The sequence below is a fragment of the Nelumbo nucifera genome, chromosome 5 (assembly GCF_055504915.1).
Source record: "Nelumbo nucifera cultivar China Antique chromosome 5, China Antique-T2T, whole genome shotgun sequence".
Taxonomy (NCBI): Eukaryota; Viridiplantae; Streptophyta; class Magnoliopsida; order Proteales; family Nelumbonaceae; genus Nelumbo; species Nelumbo nucifera.
Window position 1 is genome coordinate 17,964,992 of NC_142653.1, and position 16,985 is coordinate 17,981,976.

Below are 16,985 nucleotides of genomic sequence, written 5' to 3' on the forward strand. Positions count from 1 at the left end.
AAAGAACAGCTCCTAAATTGGGGACAATTGACATACTTTTTGTTAGAACTAACAAATTCATCCTCACACTATATCAAGGATATGCCGTCGGCTTCCATCAGGGCAAACCTGTGCCCACACCCTTCTAACAGCCTTTTCCAATCTTATTGAAAATATTTTTTTATGAAATAAAACATACAAATATGTAGATATTCTAAATGCAAGGCAGTAAAGACTGCTTCAACCGAAGTGGAACTCGGATATAAGCTTAGGATATTTATTAAAAAGGCGCCTAAGATATTTATTAAAAGACTTTTTAGGTTCACTCCACCTCATAATTCATAATTAATTCTCCAAATGTAATTATCCCCACCCCTGTAAACATCATTCTCCTGTACGATTCGCATTATGAATTCTGGGGGTGGACTGAACTCCAATTACCCCTTTATAAATGAAACATCCAAAAATTTACTATTCTTACAGTGTCTTACGTGGTGCGCACAACAACGTTTTTTGCAACAGTTGGGTCCGCAAAAACAGACCAACGAAGTTTTAAATGACCCGGATTTTTTGAAGGTGGCCGGGCCCATGCCCTATAGATGATCTACTCGAGGTCATATGTCATGTATTTGGTCACATGAGAGCGGAGGTGATGAGTGATGACCAACCATTGCACTAAGCGAAATAATACATCATCGTTTTCAAAATCGGACAGGACCGGACTGGATGGTCAGACTTGAAAACTAGGAATTGGTCTGGTTCTGTTTTATCTGAGAATCGTTATTTTATAAAAAACCGTGGATTTAATTAGCAAATCACTGATTCAGACAGTCGAATCATTCAATAGTTTTGGCATTTTTTTTTAATTTTATTGTTAGAATGGACCATCTGTTTGATTCAAACAGTCGGACAGTTCAACCTAAAAATCAAATCCCTGACGGATTCATTATCTGATTCTATTTTAAAAACCTTATAATACACCGTGAGATCGGTGAAAATTATAAGACACAGAGGAGAAACGACAGAGTAGCGGACAGAGATTAAAGCAAATTAGATCACTTGCAATAATTTTAATTAGAATGGAGAAGTTTGAGAGTTAAAAAATGAAGGAGTAAAACCGGTCTGCATCTCGTAGTCTTAAACTATCTTTAAGCTAAATGTGGTGCTACACTATTCAAACGGCTCCTATAAGGGATTTGGGCGTATCACCGGAAAACCAAAAAAAAAACAAAAAACAAAAAACTAATTTTACTAACAGTTAGAATTCATCAAAATTCACAGGAGTGGCTTTAATTGGTCAAACTTTAAAACTGTAAGATTTCTTCATACCATACCTACCCACTTTCACATTTGAGAGTTTGACCAATCAAACGCCACATGGTGAACTTTTGGTAATCTTATCTCCACTATGGATCAAAGTGGTGAAAACCAATGACCCATTAATTGAAATGGTCACTCAATAACATCCCTCAGAAAATGAAGGATCAAACCTATAGAATCGCAGGCTCTCAGTGATAAGGTCAATAGACCTCATTTGCACCCTATTCTGTCCCCACACCTGAAGAGAGTGCAGGATTTGATGATAAGCATAGTGAGGGATAGTGGGCTGTGGGCCAAACCTGTAGCCATCTCCACTGTTCAGGATTTGTCAAAGGTTAAACTGTGTGGTGTAGATTTGATGCATGGGATTGGGGTCTGGGGTTATTATGCCAGAAAGGCAATAAAGGCTGATGAGCTTTCCATGACATTTGTGTGTTTGATGTTTTCTTTGTTTCTTTTGGTATTACATAATACATATACACTACTATGGGAGGGATTCTGTGTGGCTTATTCAGCTATAGCTAGGTCATTTGGGTCAATATACATGTAGGTTGTTATTCCAAAATAGCCTAGGGATGCCGCCTTAGCCAATCTCACGGAGTCTCTTGGGTATAAATATAAAATCTTCCCCCAAGGCTTTTGGCAATCATGAAAACCTCCCTCCCCTGAGATTTCACTTTAACAGTAATTTTGTAAAAAAAAAAATTTGTATTTACCTCCCTTCTGTCATTGTTCCATTAAAGGAGATTGGAAGTGGAAGCTAAGAAATTACTGTTATTAATTACTTGTTAGAGTATTTTTTAACATGATTCAAAATGTCAATTTTACCCTTTTAAATTTCACTACATGATGAGTTTACAAGGTAAAAACATTTTTCTCTATTCAACTTGACTTGGGGGATTTTTTAGTTAAAAGTTAAAAGCTCTTTGTGGGTGTTTTAGTAATTACAGGTAAAATGGGTATTTTAAAAAAATATAATACATCATCTGTCTAGGACAATGAGGACAGCAAGTAATTACATGTTTTTTCAAAACTACGGTGAAGGTTTTTGTTAAAAAACATCATGTAATCATGGGAGGTTTTTATAATTGTTAGCAATCTCAAGGGAGGCTTTTATATTTTACCTTTTGTTTTGTTGTGGTAAAGACTGAGGTATATTTTGTATGATGGGGAACATAAGAGAAAAAAGTTCAGGGGGATGCAATACATACTCCTACCATGTTGGAGTATACACGTCCTATCAACCCCTCGCTTTTAGATCTAAACCCTAAATTCTTAAACCTAAAACCCTAAAATCTAAACTATAAGCCTTTAAATATTAAACCCTAACCCTGAAGTCTAAACTCTAAACCCTTAAATCCTAAACCTTAAGTCCCTAAAGTCTAAAGTCTAAACACTAAACTATAAGCCCCTAAACCCTAAACTCTAAAATCTAAAACCTAAACTTTAACCCTAACCCTGAACTCTAAAATCTAAGCTCTAAATCCTTAATTCCTAACCCGCAAGGTACCAACCAGCTAGTTGGTAAAGTTTCTTGCTGATCGTAGCAGAGACTTGAAATTGAATCCTGCCTCCACCTGAGTTGGGAGATGGGCTACTCCCCATTGTGTAGCCCTCAAGAACATATAAAAAAAAAATCCTAAACCCTTGAAACCATAACCCTAAACCCTAAAATCAATGTGTAAATGGCTATGGTAGGGCACATGTCCTCCAACATAGTAGGACTTAGGAGCCAAGTATTTTCCAAAGTTGAGAGAATACTTTTTAATAAAATTGATAAAATTAGTTAAGAAATTCCCACAAACTTCTGTTTTTCTCCTATTATTTTCTGCGAAACCAGGATAGCATTAACAACCCTAACCCTAAAATCTTAAACCCCAAATCCTAAAAACTAAACTCTAAATCCTTAATTCCTAAACCCTAACCCTAAACCCTAAAATCTGTGTTTAAAATGGCTATGGTAGGGCACATGTCCTCCAATGTGTAGGAGTCAAGTCCTTTCCAAGGTTCTGAGAATGCTTTTTTAACAAAATTTGTAAAATTAGTTAAGAAATTTTCCTCAAATTTTTATTTTCTCTTAGTTTTTTGTGAAACAATGACAACATTAATGACCTCATGAAGGCTCAGTTCGGAAAGAGTACAAATACAAATATTTAGAGTGCAAAACTTTATATTTCGTACTATGTTATATGTATTTGTGTTGTATATATTTATATTTATACTCTTTCCAAACTGAACCGAAGCAAAATTTAATGACCTTATTGTTTATATCAGCAAAAATTTATACTTGCTAATAAAATTGGGAGAATCAAACAAGCTGCCTTTGTTTTCATGCCAAATATCCATTGCGGGAGATTTACCACTTTTAGTTGGAGCCAAAAAGCAGAGTAGCAAGGTACACGGGTAGATTATCCATTTGGGAGGGCTGAAACACAGCGGCTTCTGGCTTTCCCAGATGGGCCCCATATGGATAACTTATAAATTATGCTTGTTGGCAAATCTGGAGAGCCCAAATCCGCTGTCAGTTAGTCATTTTAAAGGATGTACCAACTCAACTGAATCTTCAGCTCAGCTCTCACAATTTGGCCCGTAGTAACGAGGAAGAAGACGAGGGTTAATCACCTAATCAGCAGAGAACGAACATAGAGACTTAGGAAGGAAAATTAATAAGAAAGGGTATGATGTTAAATCAAGAATTAACGACTCCTTCCTAATTCTTGTTTTGATCTTTGGGCTGGGTGCTACTGCTAAGTTTTGTGTTTGTCTGGTTGTGGAACCAACGATAACGCCAGTGATAAAATGAGACCGGATCTAGTCCCAACAATTGATCCCAAATGGCTGCAAAGGCTACTGGGACCTGATCTGAACTCATAAAATATATGAGGCCCACAAGGGAAAATTTGAATGATGCCGATTCTATCTATCTATTTATCTATATATATATAACAAATTCACTCCTGTTAAAAATTCACATCTGTGCCCCACAACATATTCTAATCGTATATTTAAAACATCTCCCAGTGACAAGTATGAGAGATATTTATAATGCACACTGAGATATACATGCGGAGTGTTTGTGGGGCACGATCCGTTGAGTATAGATGTAAACTCACCCGCTAGACATGGTTTTAGAACTGGGATAAAACTGAAAAATCATGGCCTTCGATGAAGTGACCTCAAGATGGAGCCACAACAACACATAGAAGGTTAACCCCAGGCTAAAACCACATGGTAGCAAAAGTAAATTGTATAACTAGGCTGACAAGTGAGCCGGTCTCCATCTTACTAGTTCTCCACTCAGGGGTGCATATTCTTGAGAAGGCCCATCCCTATGGGCTTGTATATTTAGGCTCTGGTATGGACCTGGACCTGAAAGGTTAGGCCTGTCAACCCTGGCGTGAATGAAGCCTCGTATAGCTTGATCAGCATCACCAAATTGCTACTAAAATATTTGATAATTGCTGAAATAGTTGAACTGAATGACTTTTTCTTCGTCTTTTAACAAATATGATGGTGTTTGGTATGACATTCGTTCATTTGTAAAACAATGGCAGTTCATCATCATGTGGGCATTTGTCCCAAAATGTTATTTGATAAGTATTTATCAAATAAACATTTCTCTCAATTTATGTGTAAGTCGAATGTTAGGGGAAGCTTCATTTTAATGTTTTCACTACTGTTTTCAAAATCAGTCTGGACCGGATGGTCGGATGGAAAAAATTGGGAACCGGCCATCTAACTGATTCTATTTTCCTCCAAAACCGTTTTTTCCCCTAAAATCGTTGATTTTGGTCAGCAAACTGCTGAACCGGCCAGTTAACCGTTCGAACCATTTGAACCATTTGAACCGTTTGAACCGTTTTGACCGTTTTCCAATTTTTTTATTTTTTTAATTTTTTTGTCAGAACGGACTGGCCGTTCAAATCGGTAACTGGACCCCTGATTGGTTCGGTCATCGATTTGTTTTTAAAAACCATGATTTTCACCAACACTAAGGTATTTATTTACTGTTCTGCTTATGTGTAACATAATGATATTTAATGGCACCTACCTATCAAATAACAATAGAAAAATATTTATAAACCACTTTTTCTTGGTTTCAAAGATAAATCAAGTACAAACATTCTTCAAATAAATATAAACCATACCAAACATCACCTATGTTATTAAAGAGGTTGCCAACTCTTTGATAGTTGAAGCTGAAATTAGGTCACTTACTATACCCTTGAATATTTCATTCTTTAATTATTTTATATAATTGAGCAACTTCAGCCGTTATCAAATGGTCCCTTCTTATATTGATGTACGTATAGGCGAAAACCCCATAAATGATGTTACAACCTCAAGAGAAGAAGGTTATGAAAATATTAGAAATAACAAAATTAAATGTAATATTTACTTTGATACCAATATAACATTTAGGGGTGTTCTCCGATGCTAATTGTTTTTCTTGTTGTAAGTTTCAAAATATAAACCAAAATCACCTGGTTTTGAATGCAAAATGGTTCTTAATAAAAACATAAAAACACATTTTTGGTTGTATATGTGTTTTTTTTGTTTTCAAATTTGTTTTTTTTTCTTTTTTTTTTGTATTTCTGGTTTGAAGAACATGTTTTAAAACACACTCATGCTTCATGGATCATATAATATTTGTACTGCTGGTTTGCTAGATGGTTAACACCAGTATGGGTTTAAAAAACGACCCAAAAGTGGAATCGGCCACCGGTTTTCGGGTCAATGATTCGACCTTCTGGTTCGAATGGATGACTCGTTCTGAAAAAATAATAATAATAATAAAAAAACGGCCAAAACCCGTTGAATGGGTTGACGATTTGACCACTCGGATCGACGGGTCATTGAATGATTCAATGGTTTTTGATTAGGGACTGGATTTGGGTAAAACAAAACCAATTGCTTGGATGGTTCCCGGGCCGAACAGTCCAACCATCTAGGTCAATGGTGGTTCGAAAACCATGAACTCCAGTATAGATTTGGTTCCCGCAACCACCAACTTTGGGGAAGGGCGGGTTATTAATGGTGTGTATCACTAAATACAAAAAAAAAAAAATTGTACTCTAAAATTTGTTTTGGTTTTAAAAAGCATTATTTTGATGATTTGATAAACATGAATTGTTTTTTACAAACAAAAATTAGCTTTTGAAAACAAAAAACGTATTTCAAGAATATGCTTCGTTTTTTTTTTTTTTAATTACAGAAGGGGTGACATTGAAAACAAATGACCTCGAAGACCAAAATTGTTATTGAACTGCCTCTTGCTGCTTAAAAGTTAAAACTAGATTGTTATTCTGAACCTGGTGCAACTTGAGTTGGGGTTTGACTTGATCTACCCTTGGGATGGTCGGCTATACCTTAGGTTGTGCCTGAATTTATTCGAAATTTTTATTCAAATGTTTATTGTATATTAAAAAAATTATACAACACTTACCAAAATAAGAAAAATAAAAACCATTTAAATTATGAAAAAGCAAGCTTGGGTTTTGGGATACAGGAGCCATAATAGATATATGGATCATCAAAACTTGCTATTTGTCGTAGATTAGGATGATCAGAAACGCTATTCAATGGAACCCATCTCAAAGACTAAAATAGAGCCAAAAGCGATGTTTTCACTTTTCATAGCAAATACTCCCTTGTCTAGCCTTTTTCTTCCCAAACCTGTATAAAAAAAGAAAAGTAAATACTGAAAGGTGGTAAAGAGGTCTATTTAAATATTCTTTGAAACCTCTGAAAATTGTTGATGGATCATTGAGATCAATGAGCCAAGGACAGTTGATCATGCCCATCCTTAATGTGGGCCGCTTCTTAGATGGGCTCCGACTCATTCATCGATGGGCCATGATAATGACGTCACCTGGTAAGTTATGAGGGCCTCAATTAGTCGTCCAGTCGATTCCTTAAAATATTAATATTATCTTCAATATATTTTATGAACTTGTAAACTTATAAATTAAGTTGTGTTTGAATAAATTTGAGGATTTGTGCTTTTTAAAGCCCAAAAGCTCAAAGCCCCACTTTTAGATTTTGTGCTTTGCGCTTTGGAACTTAACCTAAAAATGAGGCCCCAACTTTAGGTGCTTTGTGCTTTATGACATTGGTCCCAATTTTAGACTAACCCATAACATTTTTTCATTCAAAACCTGCCCCATAGCCCTTTCATGTAGCTAAATGAAGCCCTTTGTACAATATTGCGAAAGGGATTCCCTATTCCCTTCATCCCTTGAAGAATAATGATTTTTCATTTTGAAGTTTGAACAATACATCATCACCAACAAATTTGAATAATATAAAAAGCAGAATATCAGAGGAGAAAGCACATTCTACACAATCGATAGAGAATTGGTTGCCATTGAGGCCCCTGCTGCTGTTTGTCTGGTCTGATGATTCGACCAAGTAAACGAGTACTGGTCGGACAACATTGGTGAAGGGGTCAAATAGGTGGGCACGGGCATCTTGCAGGGCAGATCAGGCAATGGAGCTTCAAAGTTCAGAACATGAATTGCTTGCTTAATGGAGGGCCTTAGACTGTGATCAGGGTGAACGCACCATAGCCCAACAATCATCAAACACTCCGCTTCCATCTCCTCAAACTCACCGCATAATGCCTCGTCGACTGCTTCCAGAATCCTTCCTCTTCCATAGAACTCCCATACCCATTCCACCAACCTCACCTTATTAGCTTCTTCAGCCTTCTGTTCCACCGGCTTTCTCCCACAAGCTATCTCCAACGCCACCACGCCAAAGCTGAACACGTCTGACTCTTTACTAGCCTTGCCCGTGATGAGACACTCTGGAGCCATGTAGCCCATGGTCCCAGCTAACACAGTTGTCTGCGAGCCGAGCTCATGGTCTACTAGCCTAGCCAGTCCGAAATCACCCAGCTTGGCGTTGAAGCTCGAATCCAGCATCACATTGCTCGACTTGATGTCTCTATGAACAACGCATTTCTCCCATTCCTCGTGCAGATAAAGCAATGCGGACGCTAACCCAAGAGAAATCTTGTGTCTCTGTGCCCACGTCAGAGTGCTTTTCTTGTGAAAGAGATGCGAGTCGAGACTCCCATTGGGCATGTACTCGTAAACCAGAAGGAATTCCCCACGTTCATGGCTCCAACCAACGAGCTGAACCAAGTTTCGGTGTCTCAAGCGGCTTATTATCTTAACCTCAGACATGTACTCTTTCTTCCCTTGTTTGGACCCTCGCGATATTTTCTTTACTGCAATTGCCATGTTTAGCTCGTTGGAGAAACCCTTGTAAACACCACCAAAGCCCCCTTGTCCAAGTTTTCCTTCCTCGGAGAAGTTATTAGTTGCAGAGACTAGTTCCTTACAGGAAAATCTCTTTGGCCCAGTTCCTTTCTCAAATTCTTCATCCATGGAGTCATCTAAATCCATGTCATTCTCTTGTTGATAATCTTCCATTCTCATCCTTCTGTTTCTCCATAAGACACCCAGAACTATTCCAACACCTAGAATCGAGACTACTAATCCTACCAACCATATCTTCGAATCACCCTCATCGTCTTCAGCTCGTGGCAGGACAAGATCCAAAGTTGACGTGAAATTCCAACTTCTGATCACTTGGACGGGGATTGCCCGTCCAGTGGATCCCGAGAAACCAACAAACACTCTTTCTGGTAGTACTCCGGTCAAGTCCACGTTGTAAGAAAGGTTTAACGATCCTGCATCGACGGGAACTTGTGGGTCTTTCAGGTGAACGCTGAGATTTTTGGTGGTTCCATTATAAGAGATCCTGGCTCCTAATGTATCACCACTAACCATGGTATTGCTCCATGTACTGTTAGCCTTGGAGATGATAGAGTTCACATTGATACCTACATGATTATTGCTAGGATCCCATTCATCTTGGAATGTATCGAACTCCACCGCAACCATCTGGTTTGAAGGATCTGCATCCGTAGTTTCGTTGAATAGACCGAGCCATCCTGCAAAAGAATTGGATGGAATAGTACTCAAAGAGTTTTCAGATGCTAAGAAGAAAGCTATGCCGCCTGAGCTCAAATTGGAATTTCCACTAAAGAACGTGATAGAGAATTCAAAGTAAGTAGTGAAATCTGTGGTGGAATTAGTGATGGAATCCCATAATTGAATGGGTTGGGAATAGTGAGCTCGGCCAGAGCTGTTAAATACGTTTCCGGCAACTTGGTTATCGTTGAGACGGATGGAGTTGTGGTTAAAGACATTGGCTACAACAGCGGTTCCATTGAGAGTGATGTTGTGATCATTTGGGGAGAAGGATGAGAAGGAGAAATTTGTACAGGTGATAGAATGGAAGGCAAAGAAGAAGAGGCAAATGAAGACCAGAGGATTGAATCTGACATGATTGGCCATGTCTTGAGGCAACTGATCAGAAAGAGTTCATGCAGCAGGCTAATATATATTAATGGTTAGATGAAGAACATGAAAAGGCTTATCTTGAGCTGTTTGTCTTGGTCATTCATTACTTTTCGTAATCGTCCATTAATTCCTTTTCCTGTTCGTCCGCGTAAAACACCTGAATCTGACATTTTGCTTTGATTTTTCTTTTCTATCTTATGGTGGCAGGTGTGACTCGGCAAACGACCCGGTTGGATGGATCGCTCGAGAAGTTAATGACACGGTCACAGGCTGAGAGTTTGGACTTGGACCATTGGAATTTTGAACTTCTTTTGGTTATACAAGAAAAAAAAAAAAGCTCCAGAACAAATTGATTTCCGTTTGATTTGTGGGAATAGGGTCCGAATCCGATTCCAATTATTTGGTTGGACGGAATCGAATGGTGCAATAGTATTCCCTCATTTGTGGTGATGTCATTCCCTTCTCCTGGGAATGAGATTTTATTTCAAACAATACTGATTCTGATTCCGATTCCACTCTGAACCAAGTAAGTGAAGGGAATAGATCATTCGATTTGGAAGGATTCCCATTTTAACTGTGAATCAAATGGACACTATATATATATATATATTCTATAAAGTATAAATCTAACTATTACATATTGCATACTACATATTACATAAAACGTATACGTACTAACACTCTGACCATTGTCAAGCGTGTTTTAGTGTCTGATCGTGTCTAAGTTCATTTGTTAATACTTGATTAGGAATTGATCGTTTAAAGTTGTGTTTGGTTTGAAGGAAAAAGTAGGAAAAGGTAGAGAAACTTTTACAAATCTAACTGTGAATAGGTTTTCCTGCTTTTCTTTTCCTTTCCCTACCTTTTCCTTTAAATCAAACAAGTAGAAAAAGGTAGATAAACCTTTACAAACCTAACTTTATATAGGTTTCATGCTTTTCCCTTCCTTTCCCTACCTTTTTCTTCAAATCAAACATAGCCTAAAGAATTCTTTTCCTTTTTATTGACTCAGTCGTGGCCTAATGAATCCTGCTAGCGGGTTCTGACCAAGTTTTAGTCTTAGCTAGAGGTGTAAATCGGGTCGTGTTAGGCACGGTACAGTTGTGTGTCATGTTAGGTCAGGGGTTTCATGTCCGTGGGTTGGTATGGCATAGCATGTGTCGTGTTGCCCGTGGCCCATGTGTCAGCCCTGCCCAACACACGGCACGACCCAGTTCGGCTCGCGCCACAGTCCATCATGGCTCATATATATTTATAAATAATATATTATAATATATTAATAAAATAAACAATTGTTTTCATTTTTATTATGCTATTTTATTTAATTATTGTATATATAAAAATTCATATAAAATAAAAATTTTAAGATTTTTTTTTCAATTTTATTAAATAAACATTTCATAGCTTTGGCTCAAGACATGGCCCATGGACCAGCCCGACTCATGGCATGGCACGGGCCCACATGGGCTCGGGGCTATGGGCTATGCCAGGCCAACCCCCCAAAATATCCTAAGGGAGGGAGGCGTAGCCTACACTTAGCGGAGCCGCATGCGGGGCATGCCATGTTGGCCCAACACGACCTGTTTTACAGTTTTAATTACAATTTGGGCACACTTGGATTAGAAATTGGTTATAAAATTCGAACGAACCCACCCGAAATATCGAATACCCGATTACACCCGACCCCTGTACCTGGCGTGGTGGTGGGGAAAAAATTTTGATAGTGGAGGAGGCTGTTGAAGGTGGACAGCCAAAATTTTCTCTGGTGGTACTGTGTGACTGTGAAGTGTGAACACATCGAGATAACTTAATAGCCTGTGCTGTCCAGTCCACAGGGCTAATAAGCTAAATTTGGTACTAGGTCTTGCCATAATGTTTTGATGGGCTAGCGCTCATTTAGTTACGACACAAACATAAGCGCTCATTTAGTTACGACACAAACATAACTTTTGCTAACAGATCGAAGCCCAAATTTAGCTTAAGGCCCATTAAGCCATCCCATGGTTCTTACTTTAGGCTGGGTTCGGTTGAGATTGGCCCTGACACAAGCTGGTCTGGTCCACTTGACAGACCTGAACTGACCCATCCCCTATCTATAACAAAGAGAGCCACAACCAGCAGGTTTATCTTCCAATTACCAAGACAGCTCTGCCATTTATCATAAAATTGATTCAACTAATTGTAAGGCTAGTTCTGCATCTATTACTTAGACACTCCTTCTATCTGGGGTCCAAGCGATGACTGGGTCTATGTATTTTCTTTTTAGTATGGGACTTGGTCTACCTCGGCCCGGCCAATACTCAACCCACTGAAAGGTTATGGGCCGAATTAAAATCGGTTTCAGTTAACTGTATGGACAACCTTGCTAAAACAGCTCAAGGCCCATGGAAAGCTAGTGGCCTGGATTTTTTTTTTTTTTTTTGGCTATATGGGACTATACAACGGGGTAACCCATCCCCCAAGCCCAGGTGGAGATGGGACACAGGGCTCGGTCCCAAGTTACCGTTACAATCAGCATGAGACCACCGATCTCCACTTTTGCTAAGACATGGTTTTAACCCGCACTAAGATGAGACCGGATCTGCTCCTCACACCTGGCGCCTCACACACATTCTATCATACATTGGGAACATCTCCTGTACTTATTTGCTATTTTATTCATGGGAGATGTTCTCAATGCATGGTGGATGTACATGTGAGGCGCCCATTTGTGAGGAGCATATCCCGTCACCATTAAAACCATGAAGTTGGTGTTTGGAACTTGGATGTTGGAACCAATGCTGCTTTTCACAAAAAGGTGCAACATCAGTGCCACGTCTGAAATCTAGTTTTCAAACGATGCCTGATATTTGGTTCTGTGTTTTTTCAAAAAAACATTTTCTCAAAACATGCCTTGAAAATTGAAAACTATATGTATTAGAAAACATATTTTTGATGTTTTTTTTTTTCATTTATGCTGACATGACGATGAAAAATGGCTGTGGCAGCAACAACAATGCTATCAAATAAAAAAAGAAAAAAATGCTCATGAAAAGGGAAAATCTATGATGCGAAAAAGATATGGTATGGAAAGACTTTTGACCAATCAAAACCCACCCATGAATTTTGATAAATAACACCTTATTTATCATGTTTATGATTCTAATTTATGTTTTTCAGATATCATATCTTTTCCACAAACCTCAATGAAAAAAAAGATATGCCAATACAGCACCGTTTTCTAAAAACCACCTATAAAAAAGGCATTAATTCCAAATACGGCCAAAATGAATGCCTCTGATGCATTGTTATGGCTCCACCTTAAATTACATGAAATGACGCCGTGGTGGACCACAACAGTACAACACTAAGGCCATGATTCATGGCTTTAAACCAAAAGTGATCACTGTGAATGAACATTTTTTTTTTCTTTTTTTCCTGTTGGCGTTTCCCTTTCAAAGTGGGCCATTGATAATGTTTTGAACATTGAGTATAGGGTGCACTGTCGAAATGAAAATCAGGCTATTCAACAAATGTGAATATCTTCTTCTTTTATATATTGTATGATATGACTAGAGTAGAAACTAATCAGAAACTGACATCTTGTTTGATCATCCTAAATTTCAACAAAATAAAAATTTGGCGACTTGTTTGATTAATTAGAAATCAGAACCAAATGGAATTACAACTGACGATTTGCATCTCAGATAGTTATATGCCCTTTGGGTTCATTTGCTTATTAGATATTATTTTTTTTTTGTTTTAATAATTATTTTCTTAATTTTTTTGTTGAGGATCAATTTAGAAATACTAGGAAATTGTTTGGACAAGCAAACATAGAAAAAAATATTACTGGACATTTTTATTCAAGATTTTTTGGGCAATTGTTCATGGGTGACATCACCCAATTAAGTGGGACCTTGGTGGAACCTTCCACCAAGGCAGAAACCTTTAAAATGGACCTAATGAAAGGACAGGACCCGACTAAGTGGGACATACCACTCGATGTACCCCACTGAGAGAAGGTAGGGGGGATCCTAGGACAAGACTCCAAACCTTTTAACAGGAACATCAAGTCAAATTGAGTCCACTTAGACACATTTTGGAAAATAATATCTGAAAACGTTTTCATTTTTCAGGTCTTCTTAACTCAAAATGATTTTTTTCCCAATAATCCAAAACCATCATCCAATCGAGTGCTAGAAAATTTTATAAAACTCACCTGAAATAAAATGAACCCCCTCACCAAAATATTTCAAAATTATTAGTATTTAAAAGCAAAAATGTAAAGAAAAGTACTTTTCCTTAAACATTATATGTCCCCATCTTGCAGTTTTAACTCCTTTTTCTAAATGATTTTTTTTTTCAGTATAGATAAGTTCTAATAAAGTATTGACCCCGAAGATTAGAATTTAGAAGTTCAATCATTTTAGTCCAAACACAGGCTTGGATGATCTCCCAGGGAGGACGCCATCACCATTCACCACTGTTTCCAAAAACGCGTCACGCTCTGGTCCTCATAAATATTGGTCGCGAAAGGCCAAAGATGATGTTCAACTTCATCAATCAATAGAACTTATAGAGGTGGGCCGTAGAATTTACGTCTAAATGATTGAGGCTTTGACCTTATCTCCAATCCATTATCTAAGTTATAGTCGAAGTGAACCAGGTCCCATAAATGTCTATTCTTTAGACGCGCTTCTTTAGCTAGCTGGCAATGGCGGATTGTCCCACACAAAGTTGCATGCCCACGGTATAGAAGGTGTTTCAGACGTCGGAGTTCACCCTTTTTGACTACTGTATTTTCTCGGTGTTTGTCCAAACGGAAAATGATGGGGGAGATATATGAGATTAACGAGTTAATAAGTCCAGTCAAAAAGAAAAGGAGACTCAACGAGGAAACCTCTATATATTTTCATCATGGTTGTCTTCATCGTCAAAATCTGTAATGGGTGGGTTCAAACCTAGTCTCCTGATTTCCATACTTTCATTATGAATCTCACAATGAACGAACTAGAACTGAAGATGGAGCAGATTTTTGGATGATATCAAATTTGATCATTCAACAGTTATTTGCAGTACTCAGTGCTTCCAATTAATAGTTTGTAGGGACATTTCATAAGGCAGATGACAACCCAAGTCCAAATATCCAATCAAAACTGTTGAAAATCTCCCTTGTCCTTTCCTTTCCTTTTTTTTTTTTTTTTTCATTTTCTTTTCATTCTTTTCCTTTCCTTTCCTTTCCTTTTATATATATTTTTTTCTGTCTTTTTATATAAGATGTGCATGAGGCATACACCTCTAGCACACCTCATAAAAAACACATGAGGTGTACATCTCAGAGGTATCGACGCTTCTGGCATATGTCTAAAGGCGTTTTGGGAGTACCTCTAGGCGTACGCCTCCCACACATTTTAAAACACTGTTCCATACCTACTCCAAAAATTTTATATTATTTTTTATTAATGCCTTATATTCTTTTTTGGTGATTTGACCTCATTAGTTTTAACTTTGTTCTTTCAAATGTTTTTAATTTTTAATTATGAAATTTTGGATTTAAGCTTTTTGTTGATATTTGATTGAATCAATCTTTGAAATTTATTATTACATTTTTTATGAAAACTAATGAAAATAATGATTGTTTGCATAGATTAAGTAATCTAATAGATTTCTCAATGACAAGTTCTTTTCACACTTCCCAACACTACTCTTTGTCCGGACCGCCCAAGAAGAAATTCCTCGCCCCTTTCTTGTAGTGCATGGAACTCCGGTCAAACGATGGATATCCTGAAATGTGTATGCAGGTTCTGTACATCTGGCTTATAATGGAAATATGGATCCTATATGTTTATTTAAAATTTATTTATCTGTCATTTATTTATAATTGAAATATGGACTCTATAAGATTATTTTCAATTTATTTGTTGTTTATTTAATTTTCCATGCTCCTACATGCAGAATCCTTTTTTAGGGATGTCCATGTATCCAAAAATCCAATTTTGAATTTGGGATTCGATATGCTTGAAACAAATTTGGATATTCAATCTAATAAATATCTGAATTCGATTATATAATTCATATATAATATCTAAAATGTTTAAATGTTTTAGAAAATTCTTATATATAATATTTAAATAATATAAATAATTTATAGATTTTTATATTTTATATAAATAAAACGTTTATATTACATAAAGATTAATTATCTAAAAGATTAACAGATCAAATTTAAATCAAATTGAATGTTTTACTATTTAATTAATTGAATTCGAATTTGAATGTCAAATTTCGTAATCTTGAATATAATTCCAATATCAAAATTTCTAATTGAATTCGAATTCAGATATTCCTTGATTCAATTTGAATTTGATCCTTTTGATTGTGGGTTCCAAGACTTGCAAGATAAGTATAATAGCCCCCATTGTATAGCCTTTAAAAAAAAAAAGATAAGTATAATAGCCAATATGACAAGAGTGGTGTCTCATCATTAGTAGGGGTGTCAACGGTATTCGAAAATTTGATTTTGAATTTGAGATTCAACACAATCCAATCAAATTCGGGTAATTCGAATATCTAATCAGTCGAATTCAGATGTCTTATTCATAATGAATAGCTAATCGGATTCAAATTCGGATATAACCTGATCCAATTCAATAAATATCCGAATTCGATCAATTATTTAATTCTTATATATAATATATGAAATATTTAAATATTTTATATACAATATATATAATAATTAAATTCTATAAATAATTTATATATTTTATATACTTTCTATAAATAAAATATTTATTAATTACCTAAATAATTAATTGGTCGAATTTGGATATTAGTTTATTCGATTTGAATTCAATCCTTTTACACCCCTAGGCTGCATTTGGTCTTTAGACTTATCTAATACCCTTTGACCAATGGGTTTTTAACCCAAAAAAGGAGATTAGTCCTTAATGCCAAATGCACGTAATAGTGTGCAATTGTTTAGTGTCTGAACGTGTTCGTTTCTAAACTTGTTTGTTAATCGTTAATATTATTTTGATTAAGCTGACCTTGTCCCAGTTACCATCTGCTAAAATTAGCTGGATTGGAATTCATGCAACACCCAAGTGTTCACATTTGAAGCCCGGCCGGACGACACACCAATCAGGCGTTTGAAAGCGCCATGACTGAGGTGAAGAAACCATTATTCAATTGGAAATTAATTACAGGTCGGTCGAAACAGTGCGGCTTCAGCGGGGAACTGCGGCAGGAATATTGCTTGAATGGCGCCCGTGCTGGACGCAGTGGGCGCAACACCAACAGTCTCAACTTAGAAGTCTGCAATTATATATG

General features: G+C 36.9%; 1 pseudogene; it reads right to left on the bottom strand.

Moving 5' to 3' along the window:
• Positions 1-7,438: 7,438 nt before the first annotated feature.
• Positions 7,439-9,704, bottom strand: LOC104595916 (L-type lectin-domain containing receptor kinase IX.1 pseudogene; annotated as a pseudogene).
• Positions 9,705-16,985: the final 7,281 nt, after the last annotated feature.